The sequence below is a fragment of the Paramisgurnus dabryanus genome, chromosome 3 (genome assembly GCF_030506205.2).
Source record: "Paramisgurnus dabryanus chromosome 3, PD_genome_1.1, whole genome shotgun sequence".
NCBI lineage: Eukaryota > Metazoa > Chordata > Actinopteri > Cypriniformes > Cobitidae > Paramisgurnus > Paramisgurnus dabryanus.
Genome location: NC_133339.1, coordinates 3774682 through 3795062, shown reverse-complemented (window position 1 = coordinate 3795062; position 20381 = coordinate 3774682). Strand labels below are relative to the sequence as shown.

The following is a 20381-nucleotide window of genomic DNA, read 5'->3' as shown; positions in this document are numbered from 1 at the left end:
AAGAATTATTCCTAGAATTGATTTCTAAAGTCCACAGTTCCTCTTGTGGTTTGACAAATGTCTGTGTTTGTACTGTTTTTGGGTTTCCATGGTCACTTGCTGTATTTTACAATTGTTTGATTTGAAACAAAAAAATGAACGCTGTTGACTTATTTTACTGTTTACCTTCTGGGGAATTTCACACTTAATTGAACCTGGCAACGAGATGATGAACAAGCGAAAGCGGCAGGTGCTGAAAAGTTTCACCAACAAGAAACACTTACGACATTCTTTGCTAAGTATAAACTAAAGTGAGAAAAAACACTCTCTGGCATGCAAAAAACTATAGGCTATATAGTTTTTTGTATCTTATATAGTTTGAATATTCAGCATCAACAGCTGCACCAAAGCTTAGAAAGTAAATGTTTGGAAAAAATATAAAGAAAAAGGAAAGTTAACCATAAACAAACAAAGGCAGATTAGAACAACTCTTATAGGATCTTCAAATATCATTCAAAGCTGTACATTTTAGCAAAATATGCTATAATTATACATTCATATGGGCGAGTCTCACAAACATATTTTCAGATAACCTAAAAGTAAAGAGATTATATTTTGCATAAAGAAACTGAAAATATTGAATATGCCTGAACCTGCAGACATACGGGGTGTGTCATCTGTCATCAGAAGGGTCAGGGCGTGGGAGAGGAGAGAGGTCTTCCAAATCCTGTGCATAAGAAAATAATCCCTTGCTTGGAATCAGAGTAACACTGGGTTTTGTTTGCCAACAAAGGATTGCTTTCCAATGCTTCTTTAATAATGCCTTAAAATATTGCCTACTTAGGCAGCTTATTTGGTTTTGGAACTGAGCCATGCAGTTACTGTAAGAAATATCTATAAGTATGCTACCTGTGGTGACCTTAAGCAGTTTTTAGGATGTCCCGGATCACATCATCATAAAACGAGACTACAGAAATGAGGTTTAGATGAACCAGAATCACAGGTATGTTGTGCCAGAATTGTGTTTATTATTATGCTTCTAACTAATTTAGTTAATTTAATCCAATGTGACATACTTTAGTGCACTGCCTTGATTAATGCTTGTAGGGTTAACCCAGAAAGCGATAGCCGTCATTTCACCATAGTCCGGCCATGAGTAACCCACTTCTAGCCAAAATAAACTTGAATTTGGTTATGTGTCGTTTTTGCCAAGATAACTTGTGAGATATGATATTACAACATGTAAGCAAAGTCAACAGTGATTACAAGGTGTTTGGTTTTATTTCTTGTTTGGTTTTATTTCTTAATTCAAATTATTTCTGGGCTATGGTTAGACGTCTATTACATTTTCTTGTTTTTGCCTAGACGCCTGGCCTGCTAATATACGTCTTTCAAGCACAAGATTAACACCACTTGAACAGACACTGTTAAAAGAAATATATATAAAAATATAATTATAAAAAATAATAAAATATCTATTAATTATTTATTCATTTAAATACACTGTATAAAAACTAACCTTTTGGTGTATACATTTAACCAGAAAAGTACATAATTCATTATACTTATTGTAAAATGCATAATTAATATAATTAATTAATAGACATATGAATGCATATTTATTGTGTTCTACTTTCTTATATTTTAGCCAAAAAGGATTAATCATATATCAAGAAATATAGACACCATTATTTTTTAATGCATTTTATTGGTTTGATAACAGACAATACATAAACATGTATTTTTTATTTATTAAAATGACAAAACATTTGACAAATTATTAAAATGATTATTTAATATTAAGGAGAAAATGAAATGTGAATATGTCATATTTTTGATCAGTAAATCTGTGCATATGTAGCTGTTCTGTATGTAAAGTCATGTAAAGTCCTTTCTCAGAGAAAAGACCAGACCCCTGTTCCTGCTGAACTGAGCCAGCTGCTGTTGTCCACTGATTATCAGCACAGCAGGCACAGGAGACCAGTCCACGGAGATACAACAACACAATAAACCGCCATAAACCAACAAATAAACAAACTATGGCATTCAACGTGACTCACGAAAACATGTGTGGATCAGATTTCCCCTTAAAATCTAAAGAAAAACAAACTAGAGCTCTTATTTTGCGTAATTCAGATTAGACCTTTTGCGTCATGATATTTTACATTATTTTCATTAAGTTTAATGCATCCAGATCCTTTGTTTATCATAAATTCTGCCCATGTATATTTGTGACCTTACGTCACCTGTACTAAATTATTTCCACAAGACTTGTGCCCATACCATTACAGATCCCTTATTATGTTAAACCACTGTAATCTGCAGGCATTCATTGGTTTTCTCATAAGATAAACTCGCCTGGACGCAGGAAATACGGTAAACGGTGACTCATTAGACCAAGGGATTTTTTTTCTTTGTTTTGCACTCAACACGCTAGTTTATGCATCGTTTGGGCCTTGGATACAAACACTTTCCGAATGGCTGCTCCGCTATAAATTCCACCATTGTAAGGTTCACATTTGAAGAGTTTTGTTGAGACAGGCTTGCAAAGGTTCAGATTCAGTTTGGACATTAGCTGTCTCTTAGCAACTTTCATGAGGTCTGCATGTCCTTGTTAGTGACCTTTGACGTAGTTTGTTCCTCTTTGTAGTTTATCACTAGTTTCATCATTTTTGAGTTCACATTGAAACATTACAGGGTTTTTTTTAGACCATATTTCATTTGACCCAAACTTTCTGTTGTCTGAACTGCTAATTTAGTTGTTTCAAACACAATTGAACTCAAATGACAAAACTAACAATTGCAAATTCACTAAAGACATGTATAATATTGACTGATATCATTGTAAAAAAAATCTTTATTTTACTTTTTAAAACATATATGACTTTTTAATGACACACATTGTCAATAAATAAATAAATAAATAAATAAAAATAAAGCCTTTTTTATAGTAATAAAAAGAAAGGAAGTGTTCCTGAATCTTTTGTTCATCCGAAAGCAATGGTCCTGTTAACCAATCAGATCCCATTAAAAGGATTTTACCATTATCCTCACAAAGAAAATAATATCCCCTAATTAGTTAGCTACACCTTAAAAAAATGCTGGTTTATTTTAAACCAGTATTGGGTGAGAAAGGGAGAAATAACAAATGCTGCAAGGTAAAGGTTAAAGATACAAAAGATTAAGTAACACACGCTGTAAGGTAAAGGTTTAAGATACAAAAGATTCAGTAACACACCCTGCTTGGTAAAATCATGGTAACCAACTTTATCACACACCCCTTATGAAAATTAACCATGTTTTTTTGTGGTAAAAGTGTAGTAACCATGATTTTCGTGTATTGATTACTATAAGCAAAACCATGGTTTTACTAGCCTAGTTTTAAATATGGATTTAAAAAATTGTTTTTTTTTGTGGTAGCTATGAATTTACTACAGTAACCATGTTTTTTTTAAATCTAGTAAAACCATGGTTCATCTTCGTAAGGGACTTCATAATCTTTATATTAATATGTATAACATTTATACGAATAATAAAAAACATTGAAATGAATTTTAATAAGGGACTTTTATTTTAAAATTTTCAGCATAATTTGATGAACATCTGAAGAATATTAGGAGGAAAACTGCTGAGAAACAACATTTGTCATTTAATCACCGGTTACACATTGAAGCTCATACGGCATTGACTTTAAAAAATAATAAAACATTAAAAAAGACAAAAACTTGATATTTGCTTCAATTCATTGTCCATTAACGTATATTTTCAACAGCTGATATCAACCAAATTTAAAGATTAGGGCATTTTATATTAACACAACAGACTGTAAACATTCACAGAAGGGCTTATAACGATAAAGTTAACTATAAAAAATATAGTTTTAAACATAGTTTAATTAAAGAGAACAGCGGAGTTCACACACACTTAACCAATGACAGCCAATCAAATTAACTGTTACTTGAATCTAAAGTGCACGCGCATTTGAAATGACAGGAACTGTGGAGAGGCTGAGGTCCTTTATTTACATGAAATTACCTCAGGTGTCCAGCGCTGTTGCAGTTGCAGTGAAATTGACTTGATAATGTTTTTATTCTACTTATACCAAAAGGTAAGATCTTAGATTACACTAGATAACTAGATTCACTGTTTAGACAATACGCGAAACTCAGTGTGTTGATGGCATCTGCTGGTTATAACCGCTGTAAATGCAACAAAAACAGCATATTTATACATTTAATACATTTATACAAAGTTTTTATCAAAGGAAATATGCAATATTAGTTAATTGAATGTAAATGATTTGCGCGTGTACTGCGCCGTAGCCAATTATCGTTATCGTTATCGTTATCGTTGGTGTGGACGCTAATATAGTTATCGTTATGTTCTCGTCTTACAGACCGCCGTGCAGATTTTGGTTCCAGGATGGCAGAACTTAACCACTGTGAACATGAAAGTCCAAAACACTGTTCACAAGAGGGTTAAGTCCCGAAACCGTACAACCTCACGGAAACCATGGAAAGTGTGCGTACATTTGCACAAGAACTTCATTCAGACGGTTGACATTCCTTCAGGATTAGCGTGTGGAGCGTTCAGGTGTGTGTGTGTGTGTTTGTGTATACAGTACATTTGGCATGTCTGCAGTCTCCTCATGCAAGCCATTGGAAATCCCTGGCAATGTGATTTAGACATTAGGTTTAAAAATCACTCTGCCAGGAATTCCCCTGGCCAGCAGAAGAGGTGTGTTAGTGTAAGGGCTCAGAGGTGGGGTCCTACACATGATCTAGATCTGTGAGAAAGACTCGACAAACAACAGCAGACAGATAGCAAAGGATCTAAAAATAAAAGTTGTGTGATCAGTTACCCACACGCTTTCACCAAACAGTCACGATGATCCAAACCGGTGAAGACTTCTTCTGTGTTTACACTGTACTTCAGCACGCGATGAACGAATACAGTGATCAGGATCCAAAAAGGAAACGCAAAAGTAAACACAATTAAAGCAGACCAAACTTATGCATTTTCCACATCAATAAGTCACGTGAACATTCTGCTAAAGATTTTTACTCATCAAGTGAAGTAAATAGCATGGCTACGTTTGGAACGACGGCAGAATTGTAATTTCTGGCCAGACTTCTTAAACGCATGCGTGACTGCCAAGGGCACCTAATTTTTGTCATGCGGCCTGTGATCATCATGGCCCCTCCTGCTAGCGTCTGGCTGACTAGGCTTCCTGTGGACTTATAAAAATAGCTTTTCAATGACAGTTTGAAATGAGGTCAGAAAGACGCGCGGCCCATAAAAAAACGCTGAGTATTCCGCACCCTGTCTCTCGTCGGGTGTAAAGTTTTGGGAGTGACAAAAAGCAGGAAAAACCTGCGGAGTTCACACATTAAGTGCTTTTGGAGGGAAAATCGTGATCAAGTATGTATCTGATAAAACCCTAAAGTACCAATAATTTTTTATTGTATTATATTGTAGATCGTATTGCTCATCTTTACCTTACCAAGACATAAAATACATTGTTTATGAAGTTTTAGTATAGTTCAGATAATCTGTGACTCTGCAGGCTAAAGTCAATGCAAATAACGTTTGGAGTATCAAACTTTGATTTCAATCTTTGACATGATCTTACTTATAGAAAGTTCGATTATTTGATGAGAAATCGTAAATCGTTGGCAAATCACTTTAAGACATTGTTGAGATATCATTTGAAGCTCTGGAACAGACACGTATGAGATAACCAAAGCTTTTATTTGGGAAAAATAAATCAGCATGAAACCTAACACAGACTACAAGTTCTTTAAAATCCCTCGGAAAGAAGGAACATATTTTCCAGTTTTAGCGTGTCACTTTGCATTCTCCTCAAATGGTTTTCCTTTAAACATTTCTGAAAGAACGTTTACAGGATCATAACCAGTCAACTGAATCCTTCCAGTAACAGCGTCAATACAAATGTCAGCCTTGACAGGGACTTGAACGTGTCCAGAGTCCAGACTAAAGGGGAACTCCTAGCTGACGTAAACCCATTGCGTTATGTGTATGTCTTTACTTTAAATATCCAGGATAATGATACTCAAGTTTACTCATGAGCTGACACTCTAAACAAAGACCACCAATGCTTTCCGTGTATTTATAGAGCGTGCGTGTTTGTGGTGTATAATGCTTTTAGGTTTTTCCCCAGTAACCGTGCAAGAGGAGATTTTGCAGAGCGTGACTAACAGTCATTTAGGTGCTGATCAGAGGATGTGATTCGATGTTCCTACATAGCATCTTTTCACCATCCGACTCCGAGGGAAACAGCTGCGAAAATCTAAGCCGAAATGTTTTCCTAGATACATCATTACAGGTTTTTCCACACTTACAGTCTTTCCGAGCGCCAAGTGCAAACTGAGACTAACATTAAGAGGAATAAAGAGTTATTAACATAGGCATTGTTTCTTTGAAAAGATTAGTTTTGCGACAAACATGCTATAACATTGTGTTGGCCAAACCAATCCCATAATGCGTTGCGACACGCAGAAAAAATGCTAATCTGGACAGCAAAAAGAGAAAGGTGTTACTGTATATAACAAAATTAGCAATGATAAACTTAATATTACCCAATATGTGTGCATTTCGCACGAGGAGCGTTGCTTTTCCACCCCAAATATTTCGAATCGGTCCCATACTGTGTTTGTATGTAATCATACGAAGAAAGAAATGTACTCGGTTTTAAAAAAAGTACCTGGATATTGCAGCTGCATTTCAAGACAGATCTCATGAGGTCTTGACTTGTTGAAATCATCTACAGTACTTAATCCAGAATCGATGGAGTGACGCCTTGGAAACGGGAACATCTTACTTTTTCTCGCTTAATATTTTCCATTGGATCTTTCCTTTCAACAGCTTTCCTAAATTGAGGGCGCAGTTGGTGACTTTCGCAGTGATCTCAGTCTTTCCTCTAACAAATGACAGAGCGGTCGGTCAGTGCGGTTACACATCGCCAAAGAGAAAAGCAGTAAAGACTTTTACGGCCGTCGCCACCATGAGAATTCACACCTTCGTCCGTCAGTGTTACGGCTAATTTTAGGGACTGGATATAAAATATCTAAAATCTGATCTGCACACTAGCAGCCAGTGTACAAGCAAACTTGACTTTCAATATCGCTTGGTCATTTGGGGAAATCTGATATTGTTAATCTTAAAATAAATGTACTGTAGACCCACATATATGTTTTGTAGATGCATTCATGTATCATCACCTATAAGTATGCACATGTGTGACCCTGGACCACAAAACCAATCATATGGATCAATTTTTTGTATGTATGAATAAGATGTAGACATGTATGAATAAATAAGCTTTACATTGACGTATGGTTTGTTAGGATAGGACTGTATTTGGCCGAGATACAACTATTTGAAAATCTGGAGGCGCAAAAAATCAAAATATTGAGAAAATTGCTTTTAACGTTGTCCAAACGAAGGCCTTAGCAACACACATTACTAATAATAAATACATTTTTGATGTAATCCTAAAATATCCTAAAAATTATAATTTTGACGCATACAATGTATTGTTGCCAATTGCTGCAAATGTACCCGTGTGACACATGACTGGTTTTGTGGTCCAGGGTCACATTTCAAACAGATACCTGTTTGAGCTGCGAATGAGCCACATTGTTTCATTATTCAAAAATAGATTATTTACATTTAGTCATTTAAGCAAATACTTAGATTCAATTCAACTATGCAAAAAAAAATAATATTAAATAATTACACACCATGCATGCTTATTAATAAGTATAGCTGCAAATATTAAAACGTGCGTTATTATTTTTATTATTTTACAAATTTCTATTTCGGTATTAGACTCACTTTTAACGTTTATTTTTAACTGCTATTAAATTTTTTTACAATCATACAGCGTACGTACCCCCACAACCTGCTAGGCCTCAAGCATGTAACTATACCTATATTTATACAGATACATACATTATAATATTTCTCTTTGTTTTAAATTTGTATAGATTTATTTAATAAATTGTACATTATTGTACAAACACAACACCATGAAATTTACAGTTAACCGTCAGATGATTAAATGTAATTAATGACTCAGCAGTATCACGACAGGCTGTTTTACAGCGGCTATATGCGTATCCACCCCATCTATGAGTACGTCTATCATCTGTCCGTAATCTTTATTCAGCAATGCTAAACGGATCATCTTCAGTCATTTGTTGCAGATAAAACCTTGAGTAAAGAGTCGCTTCCTCGCTTTTAAAACAGGATGAATTTACGGGTCATCTTCTGTCGGCCTCTTTAATGTGTTCGTAACCCAACTCCAGATACTATAACACCATTAACTTAGACCACACACACACACACACACACACACACATACACACCCAGTATGCAGTACATAGTGTACAGGAATCCATCACACTTGTTCCACTAGCACACACTTTCCTAATCTCTGTACCAGTCCTGTACTCTCCTGTTTCCAAAATCCCTCCTATTCTGTATTTTTACAGTTTCGCTCTTTGTATCTGTTTCTCATACTAGGCCGTACTGAACAGATCACAAGACAAAATCACATCTTAGGTGGACGCCTTTACTGTATTGAATCATAATACATACACTTGTGCATATCACTATACTAACATTTTACAATGCTATAAAATACTACACTACCCTACACACTTTACCGTATCCCACTTTCAACTCTAGCATACTGTACTAGACTAGTGCACACTTTACCGTACCACATTTCAGTATTTCTCATTCATGATGAAGTCATGAAATGAATTATCCTTACATTTATTCCTTTCGCTCACCTGTACACGAGTCCCACATCATTCCAGCCGGACCGTCTGGCCACACATTTGTTTTCCCTCCTTTCTCTCAAAGTTGTTTTGGCTGTGCAGCGTCTTGAGAACAATGAGAAGAATGTTTGAGATTTTCTCAACGGCCTCATCCTCACGGCTCCTTTCTTTGGGAGCGTTTTATGACCTCCGCTTTACAGCGGCAAACTCGTGTCTGGCCGACACACGTCACGCAGACAGTCGCGCAGACGCTCCATTCAATGAAACTATTTATGGATGACCTTTCCTCTGGTCGCTGAAGTGGATCACTTGTACGGCTACGCTCGAAAGTCATTCGTAACATCCAGTCTGCTGCCATCATCAACTACAGCAGCAGGACGGTTTCTCCCTCTATGGTACCACACATCTCCAGAATGCTAAACAAGTGCTTTTTTAAATAGTTACTACTTAAAGCACTTCAAAAGCTATGGAAAATACTACATAAGTTGCATACAGATGTTATTTACAGATTTACAAAGTCACATTGGAGTCTTACCTGGATGATAGGACATTTCTCTCTTTGTATCTCCTTTAAATAAAGCTTGAGCTGAACCTTACAGCGGTTGGGTCTCAAAGGGAGTGTCCGACTCCGGTATAGACGCTATGAGTGTTTATATAGGAGAGAGAGAGAGAAAGAAGAGAGAGAAAGAGAGAGAGAGAGTTCGTCTGGGGGCCAGACAGGGTGAAAGTGAATGAGAGCGCGGCAAGAAAGACTAGAGAAGGGAATTCCTATTTGTATAACGTCAGAAGTTGATCCCTCCCCCTCTCCATCAGCGTAAAGACAGGAAGAGGCTGGAGCAATTATACTACACAACAGCTCATAAAACACACACACACACACACACACACACAAACCCCACAAACACACACCTGGCACTTTATTCTCTCATCGGAGGAGCTTTTCCAGTCACTCTCGTCTAGTGTGTGATTCATTCAAATATTATACAACCACACACCACTGTACTACAAATATGTACACATTATTAAACAATACACAATACATGTGTGACAACACATTATATTATTTTATACTGTACTGTACTATACCATACTATGTTACATCATACAATAATAAACTATACTATGCTATACTACACTACTGTACTACATTAAACTTCCCTGCACTATACTATACTACACTACCTTGCACTATACTGTACTGTGCTATACTGTACTGTTGTATACTATACTGTACTTTAATATATTACCAAACTGAACTGTGTTGTAATATACTACACGGTACTGTTTGGTTCTATACACTACACTGTACTTTACTACACTACAATATACTATACTATACTGTTCTACATTACTTTGCACTATTCTGTACTATACTAAACTACATTGTGATATACTATACTAAATTGCACTGTACTTAACTGTAATACATTATACTGTACTGTATCGTAATATACTACACTGTACTTTACTGTTTGGTACTATGCTATATGTTATACACTTCATTGTACTGTACTACACTACACTGATATACTATACTATACTATACTATACTTTGATATTCTATACTATAGTATATTATACTACCTTGTACTGTACTACACTACAATGTGATATACTACTTTACTGCACTGTACTTTATGTAATATGCCATACTGTACTATACACTTCACTGTAGTGTACTACACTACACTGCTATCCTATACTATTCTACACTGTGATATACTACACTACAATATACTATACTACACTACCTTGTGCTGCGCTATACTGTACTGAACTGTACTACACTATACTATACTACACTACACTACACTACACTACACTACACTACACTACACTACACTACACTACACAGTGATATACTATACTGCACTGTACTGTACTTAACTGTAATATACCATACTGTACTGTATCGTAATATACTACACGGTACAATACTGTTTTGTACTATGCTATCTTATGTTATACACTTTACTGTACTTAACCGTAATACATTATACTGTACTGTATCGTAATATACTACACTGTACTTTACTGTTTGGTACTATGCTATATGTTATACACTTCATTGTACTGTACTACACTACACTGATATACTATATTATACTATACTTTGATATTCTATACTATAGTATATTATACTACCTTGTACTGTACTACACTACACTGTGATATACTACTATACTGCACTGTACTTTATGTAATATGCCATACTGTACTATACACTTCACTGTAGTGTACTACACTACACTGATATCCTATACTATTCTACACTGTGATATACTACACTACAATATACTATACTACACTACCTTGTGCTGCGCTATACTGTACTGAACTGTACTACACTATACTATACTACACTACACTACACTACACTACACAGTGATATACTATACTGCACTGTACTGTACTTAACTGTAATATACCATACTGTACTGTATCGTAATATACTACACGGTACAATACTGTTTGGTACTATGCTATCTTATGTTATACACTTTACTGTACTGTACTACACTACACTACACTATACAATACTACACTGTGATATACTATACTACACTACACTGTGATATACTATACTGCATACTATACTACACTCTACTGTATTGTAATATACTACACAGTACTTTGCTGTTTGGTACTATGCTATGTTATACACTACACTGTACTGTGTTATACTAAAGTACACTGTGATATACTATATTATTCTATACTATACTGCAAACTATATTGTACTGTAAAATACTACACTGTGCTGTATTATAATATACTACACTGTATTTTACTCTTTGGTACTATACTAGGATATGTTATGTTACTATGATAGAACACTGTGTTTGTAACGCAAATGTCATGGGTTCAATTCCAGTGAAGACACATACTGATTAACTATAGACGCTTTCAGCAGTAACAACATAAACAAGCGGCTTTCATGGAACACACGTAATTTTCGGTAAACCCTGATAAGAATAAATAACAACAAAGTCCTTTTAAAGTAGCTTATTTCTATAACACACAAAATAAACAACAGGTAGATTACCTAGGAAACACAAACATTTGTTATTTTTGACTAGGTATTTGTTCAAGAGTTCAGTTTAATAACTAGTCAAACCATTAAACAAACAGAAACCGGAGGTATAGTTCCGACCAGACGCGTAATCGCTTCGCAGCATGTGCATCGGATGAAACAGTCTATACTACACTTTATACTTTACTATGCTATATTATACTACACTAGAGTGGACTTTACTATACGGTTCGATACTATACTATACTATACTGGGAATTTATTTAATTTTACTTTGCATTTTAGCACTAATAATGATTTTACATAATTTAGTATTTCCATGTTTCACTCTGGTTTCCATGCTGTTTTTTGTTTTACTATTTGAATGTATTTTACGGCAGGCTAACAGCTGGATGAGGTCGGTGATACAAAGGCGCTCACACCTGCACATAGTGTTTACAGGACACAAACGCACAACCCCCATCCCTCACCAAAGCTCATCCGTTTACTTCAAGAGTTCGCTCCGTCTGACCCTCCCCACATACAGGCCAAAGAAAAGAGTCCATGTGAACAACTACACACTGTCTGGACATCACACATTCCTCACTTACACTCACGCATACGTACACGTCTCATAGCAACACACATACAGTAAATCCACAAGCAAGCAAAAACCTGCAGAGTGGCTTGACTGAAGCTCATCCAAAAAAAAATGATTGACAGCTCACGATTCTAGCAACAACATAATGTTTTTTGGCTTGAGTTCCTGTGCTTGAATGTTTTGCGTGTTTACATGCGGTCGTGATGTTGTAGTGTCAAATAACTCGCAGTTGGTTGAATTTGTCATATGCCGATTTAAAACTCGTAAACCGTTCATCCGGTATTACATTTGGCATACACGCTTTTGGACAGATGGGCTGCAAAACTTCACATTTTTGGCCAAGGTGTAACCTCTAAACCTTGTATATGTAAGATAAACAGAGCTATATAGTGTATACTGTGTGTTCAGAGTTCACAATCCAAGGCTGGTGTACATATATTGTGAGATAATGTGTGAGTGTTGGTAGCCGCATGGCTTATCTAAGAGTGTGACTGTATGCATGTGAGTCCTAGACACTGACTCAGGTTTCTATAACTGAACTACACTCGGCCCGCTGAAAAATCAAGTTTGGTTGTCATGACACCAGGGATCTAATTATACAAGCATTCCTCAGAGGAAACACAACCTCCTTTTACAGACACAACGCTCATGCACACAATAAACTTTGACATTTTGTTATACAATACAATGCAATACTCATAGGACAGCGATGAGAAACTACTCATGTTGAATATAAAAAATTAAAAGTAAATATTTGCTTTAAACCGTATGCAACGATAGATATTGTGCTACTGGATTTTAAAGAATCCTGAGCTGTTTAATATTTCTATTTGTTTTATACGCAACTAATTTAATATTGTTACATGTGTAAATGTGGTTTTAAGTTTCTCTGTGTTGAAAATCTATCCTGTAATGTCTGTCTCGTGGCTTACTGGAATACAATATTAGTGATGTTGCTAGGGCAAGCATCACTGTTACTATAGCTCATAGTTAGGGTTAGGGATTTTACCAGACCTTTAACAAACTTTGGTTTTTACCTTCTAAGAAGAGGTGTGCTTGTACTTTTGGTTGGAAAATATATAAATTTACATTTAAAGACAGGCCCAGGACGGAGCCATGGGGTGCAACATATCATAGAGTCAAACCAATCAAGTTTTGTCCAGGCACTATTGCTCAGAAAATTTTTCTTATTTTGATGGATTTTAAAGATCAAGTCTATCTTAAAATGTTACAAAAAATATGTATATAGAGAAAATGTATTCCTTGACTTCTTGAACTCTTTGGACAATAATCATACTTCACACATCACTTACTTTTTAAATATTAAACATTAAGGTGTGGCCAAATAAATAAGATACACCCTCCTGGATTTGTACTATACCTTGCATGACTGATGTTTAGCTTTTTTATTCTTCGTCAAACATGTTCAAATGTGTGCAAAAAGAGAGAGTCATTTACAGTGTTAAGTGCATGCATTGTATTTGTTGGGATAGGCAGTAAATCCGATGGAAAGAACAGGTATTTTAGTATTGTATAGGAGCCAATACTAATCCATAAACACATAACACACTCGGGGAGTGAGAGAGCAGTAAAGTCCTGCCTAGATGCATTCGCTGTTTCATTCCGGCTAGTCAGAAGGGTTTGCCCTCGATTTCTCTCTTTCCTTTTTTTTTCTCTGGTATTTATGTGTTCGCAGTTGCGATGGCAACATGAAACACAAACATTGTGGCAGCAGTCAGGAAGTGCGTTTTGAACCACAATGGCGTCACTGTGGCTGCTTCTCTCTCTTGCACTCAGACTTCTCATATAGTCATCAACATATTATCCGTTAATGTTACGCACACCGCTCGCTCCACACGGCCATTAATAGTATGGATTTTGCAGCTGTCTTGCACTTATTTCTCTTTACGTTGGTCATTATGAGCAACAGTACTGTGTGTGTGTGTGTTTGTGTTCAGCTTTGGTCCTTAGAGTTTGTCTAATATGAAGCAGAAGTTTCTCTGTGTGTGTGGCCGTATTGCAACTTGTTACATCAGATTGCCACTATACACATCATTCTTTTGGCATCACTGCATTGTTCAGGATCTCTGTCTAAATATATGGCACTGAAATAAACTCTTAACAGGACTATCCCACCTTTTATTTTGCCTAAATATATTCGCTTTAGAGTACCCACCCTTACCTCTTTCTGTAATCCTTATAATCCTCATTTTTATTGTCCTGTTTACCCGTAATACAGGTATCACGATGTCGGTAAATGATTAAGATCTTTCAGGCAGTTTGATCATGAATCTAGACAGTTTTTGCATCACTTAGTTGACAGTTTGTTTTAAGTATCAGACATATTGGGGTAAAATTATGCTTTTTTGTAAACCTAAACACACAACAATATACATGTATAAATATTTTACATTTAATGTAAAATGATGAAAATTTTAAGATCCTGCACAATTTCTAGATTGCTCATCAAATAATCTGTAGTAATCATTTAAAGTCATGGATCTGTATAAAAGATTAGATTTCTCCGTCGTGGCCTAATCAAACTGAGCATCTTGACCAAATGAGGCAGAAATATAAAATCAACCAGTGGTGTGTGTTGCGGGAAGGAGTGTGCCTAAGTTTGTTCAGGAAACCTCATTACTTTTGCAGTTTCGTTTGGTGACTGACTCAAAAATGACATGCGCCACCAACCAAAAACTAAACAAAAATCATGAATTATTTATTATTACTTTACATAACTATGAAATTAAAACTATGATGGAATGGTTCTACATAGCACAATATGGTTCTACACAGGTGCTAAATAGGTGCTCTTAAAATGGTGATAAAAACTAAATAAAAAATAATTTTATTGTATTATTTTATATATATATATATATATATATATATATATATATATTTTTTTTTTTTTTACATTTATTATTATTATTATTATTATTATTATTATTATTATTATTATTATTATTATTATTTTATTTATTTTTTTTAATCACCATAAAAAAAAAAATAAAAAAAAAATATATATATATATATATATATATATATATATATATATATATATATATATATATATATATATATATATATATATATATATATATATATATATATATATATATATATATATATATATATATATATATATATATATATAAATTAAATATAAATAAATATAAATAAATAAAAATTAAACATATAAATAAAAATATATATATATAGCAACTTTAGGTTATAATAACATAAAAAATTTTGATTTTCAAACATGTATTATAATACAGATTTTTTTTTCCACAAAATGCAATAAATCCATGACAAGTTTTTTTTCAAAATGCTATATATTGAATCAATATATACATTTGCATTCATCTTTGCCCTGTTATATTCATTTAGTTGACTAGTGGTATACACTGATTAAAAAAATAAACATTAATGGCATTAATTAAAACACTTACTTTGTCATATTAAGAACACCGTCATAGCTGCTGTTATCCTTCATCTGTAAACTTTTTTGACAACTATCAGCTGTAAAATGTTTTGTTCCTGTTCGATTTTCGTTGGCTTCGAGTAAAACAATGGAAAGTTTTTTAATGTGTTAGTCGAAATTATTCGATTTTGATGGTTTACGTTTCTTTCCCATCACAGACCAACAAAAGTATTATTTTGCTTTTGTTTGTTTGTTGATCAGGAAGTATAAAGTAGATGAGCAAAACTAGGATTCTGTGTGAATTCAACGCGCTGCCAATGTTGTTTACAATGTGTGGAATGCTGCGCTGTGATTTGTTGAGCGGATTTATTGGATTCTGCAGGGAAGGGGGAGTGGCGTTTATTGCATTTCGGGAAAAAAGATGACAGAATAACACGGCGGATATTGGATTTTATGTAAAATTAAGAATGTACTTTTTAATACTCACCTGATGCAATACTAATTTTGGTGGTAACTCATTTTTTTCAAAAAGTGTTGTTTATTTGGAACTTGAAATTTACTTGCCGTGGGTCATATCTGGTCACACGTTATACTTTATGGATAGTGAAGATGTCACCAAAAGATCAGAGCTGATAACTTTTCACTTATACAGTACTTTCACCTACACTCGTAAAAGTTAAGGTGATAAAAGTGTATGTGCCCGTCAACATGACAATAAACCCAGACTGCTGCAGGAGGATTACTCTGGAAATGTACTCTTAAGTTGCTTTGGTGTGAAGTATTATGTAAGTAAGTTTAGTGTTACAGCCTTCTAAATTAAACGGAAACTAAAAACCCTGTCATTATTTACTCACTCTCGTTACAATCCTGTATAAATGTCTTTTTAATGTCTGATTAATTCGAAGGAAGATATTTGGAGGATTGTTGTAACCAAACCAATTAAAGGCCCCATTGACTTCCATAGTAGAATAAAATAATATTATGGAAGTCAATTTGTTTGTTTACAAACAAAATATCTTCATGTTCATCAGAACAAAGACATTTATACAAGTTTGTAACAGTACAGCTGACTCAGATTCAGACACAAAAAACTACCAGCTGTCCACCAGCATGCTTCCCACCTATAAACAGATTTTACACTGCCAGATTAAAAAAAAATGGTCCCAAGCTGTCACTGCGGGCAGTTACCCATTAAACTAATATTGCAACGTATAGGTATAGATATAGATATTGTAACGTTGTAGGTATAGATATGTATACATTTGGTACCATTGAGGTACTAATATAAACTATTTGGGGCGGTTTCCTGAACAGGGTTTAGATTAAGCCTTGACTAGGCCTTGGTTATATTGGGACATTTAAGTAGTTTTCCACAAACTTACATTACAAAAAATAATACCGTGTGACAAATGAGACAAAACAATGGCACTGAAACATGTTAAGAAATGTCAGTGCAAGGTGTTTTTAAATCATGTATTAAGATAAGCCCTGTTCTGAAACCACCCCTTTATGGGCAAAGTTGTACTTTTTTAAAATTGCACTGCCCCGGTGACAGCTGGAAACCATTTTTTCCTGACACTGTAGTTTATACTGCAGGGGTTTTATCACAGTAATACATGACTGCTAGTCATGCAGAACTGTGTAAGAACAAAACTGTAATGAAAGAATATGAAGATGACTTGATGAAGAGCGTTTTAGCCATGCATCTGTATGCAACCACAGGCTTAAAAATAAAGGTGCTAAATTATGTCATAGAAGAACCATTTTTGGCTCAATGTTTCCATTAAAAGACCTTTAACTTACGAAGAACCTTTCTGTTTCACCAAAACTTCTTTATATTATATAATACTATTATATTTAAGGACAAGTTCGGTATTTTACACTTAAAGCCCTGTTTTTAGATCGTTTATGATGAAATAGAACGGTTTTGACTGAAATTTGGACATATGATGCTGGCCTGAGAATTTTCCGTTTCTGTTGCATCACCCCCCACCTCTACAATGGCTATATAGGTGCACAGGAACAATCCTTCCTAAAATGCAATAAACTTTCATTTACAAAGACGTGAAACTCACCGAGTGGTCAGGGGTGTTCACTGATATGCTCACACAAAAATCGCTGCAAAAGATGCTTTCCAACAGCTGTTTTAGCATTCGTTGTACACTTGTGGACCTATTTTTCCAAAAGGCCTCACACCCGTACATTCTTCCGTTAAGAGCTTGAATAATAGACACTCCAGCCCAGTTGGTGGCGATAATCTGCCTTTGCCAATTGCAGGAATACAAACAACGTTCCCGGCGCGGAGTAATACCGTACCTCACAGGACATCTAATACAAGTCAATGGAGTTGGTAAAAACTACGATAAAACTTGTTGGAAAGCATCTTTTGGAGCGATTTTTGTGTGAGCATATCAGTGAACATCCCTCTGGGAGTTCACGTCTTTGTAAACGAAAGTTTAATGCATTTTAGGAAGGATTGTTCCTGTGCACCTATAGAGCCATTATAGAGGTGGGGGGTGAAACAACAAACACCCCGAAATTCTCGGGCCAGCATCATATGTCCAAATTTCAGTCAAAACCATTCTATTTCATCATAAACAATCTGAAAACAGGGCTTTAAGTGTACCGAACTTGTCCTTTAAAACTATACACGACAATAGTTCTTTAAACTATTAAAAGTTAATGAAATGATTCATTTGAAATCTATGGAGTGAATGGTTCTTCTTGTAGAACCTTTTATGGTATGTAGCACTTTTATATTATGAACATTCAAAACACATTAGCAACCGGAAAACAACACGCTAGCAACCAACCACAACACAACAGTGTCATAGTGGAAAAAATGTAAAAATACTTATAGTTGTAATTGTTAAAAAAAAATTATCTGAATGAAATGACTTCATTATCTGACGACTTTGTAAACTATTAAAAACGTGGGAAGTGACACAAAGTGATCTTATTCGTAAATGTGTACAATTCTAGATGTGAAATTAGGAAATGAAAGCAACATCACTTCCTCTATATGAGCTCATAAAAATGACATCATTCACTTTGTCACAATGACACACGACAGTTCTCATGCCTCCTTATAAATAAAAATGTGTTCACTATGGTGATCTCTTTAATATTATTGTATACTCAAGCGTGCCGTCTCCTCTGTGTTTTTACATTCACAGACTTTTTCTCACGGAAAGTCCTTCTGTTGTAATTCTCTCATGGGAATGTCCTTAAAATTCACCTAACCTCTATACTGTGATAAATATGAGCCCTTGAATCCATTACCACACAAACAGTGGATATTGTCACTACGCCACTTCTCTATTCCATCATGCATTGCTTTCAAATCTATGCAGGGATGCTTTAAAGGTGCATAAAGTTAGCAATGCCAATTAGCCTATCAATGCCTATCAATATTTAAATAGGTTTTATTAATGAATTTTGCATGGAAGGAAGAAGTACATCAAAGTACATTCAGCAGACGCTTTTGTCCAAAGCGAGATTAAACAGCAAAGTGAACAATGTCTTTTGTTGTAGTTATTTGCCAGCGGCTTGTAAATGTGGGTTAAGGACCAAGTATACTTCTTTTTTTTGTGTGTGTGTACCCGCACCGTCGAACGTACAGTGTTGCAAAGTATACTATATTTGAGTCGTATGCATACACAGGCGTTCAGTGCATGCACATTGAGCCAAATTGTAACACCTCTCCTCATAGATATAAATACATAGATGTGTCACTTTATCAGGCCTATAGATCTCTGCACAATTTAAAGACTGCGCAATATCCTGAAAAGCTGTGAGTGACATCTGCATCAGGACCTCTAAAATGGAAAGTGGAGTGGTCAAACGATGCATTTATGCATGCAAATCGATACCTCTCCTGGCCACCGGCATCCGTACAGTACAAACATAATATTCAGATTTGCATTACGCGACTTCAATTTCATTTAACTGTGGTGGGGGGGCTATAAACACAAAAATTCTCCAAATCCAATTTTGAAGGGGACACATAATACAGCGAAAATTGTACTTGTAAGAATATGTGTACAGGAGGAAACCCCAATATTCTTCTTCAAAGCCATTTTATTTATTGCAATGTTTTTGAAGTTGTTAACAAGCAAGCCACCAATCAAATTTAACCTTAATTTTAAACGTAATGACACTTAACTAGCGGACTCATGGAAAAATACATCGCTCATAATTCATTTAATAATGCATGATCACTTCAAAGTATCATTTCATATGATGTTTAAAGTGAATAAAATTGCTTTGACGGCCGACTTATTGGAGTTTCACAACTACTGAACAACTTGGTTCTCTCTCAACAAACTTATGTGTGTGTGTGTGTGTGTGTAAATGAGGTAAAGGAAGAAAGCAGGCAGTGGGCCAAACCACTGTGAGGCAAGTGAGGGGGCACTCCTAATGTTTCTAAACTTAAAATGCATCTTTGCATTTGTATTGTTTAACTACTTGCACAATATTTAAAGTATATTGATTTTTATTATTTATGATAAATGTGATTTTTAATGATTATTTTAGGGGGGGAAACCCTCCGATTGG

General features: G+C 35.1%; 1 long non-coding RNA gene across 2 annotated transcripts; it reads right to left on the bottom strand.

The window, feature by feature from the left end:
* Positions 1-3527: 3527 nt before the first annotated feature.
* LOC135768704 (uncharacterized) lies at positions 3528-6831 on the bottom strand. Of its 2 annotated transcripts, none has more exons than XR_012336296.1 (2): positions 6704-6831; positions 3528-4908 (listed from the first exon to the last, which is right to left on the bottom strand). It is a non-coding gene; the product is annotated as an uncharacterized lncRNA (long non-coding RNA). The 2 variants fall into 2 exon arrangements; XR_012336295.1 differs by having other exon boundaries at positions 3528-4903; positions 6704-6825.
* Positions 6832-20381: the final 13550 nt, after the last annotated feature.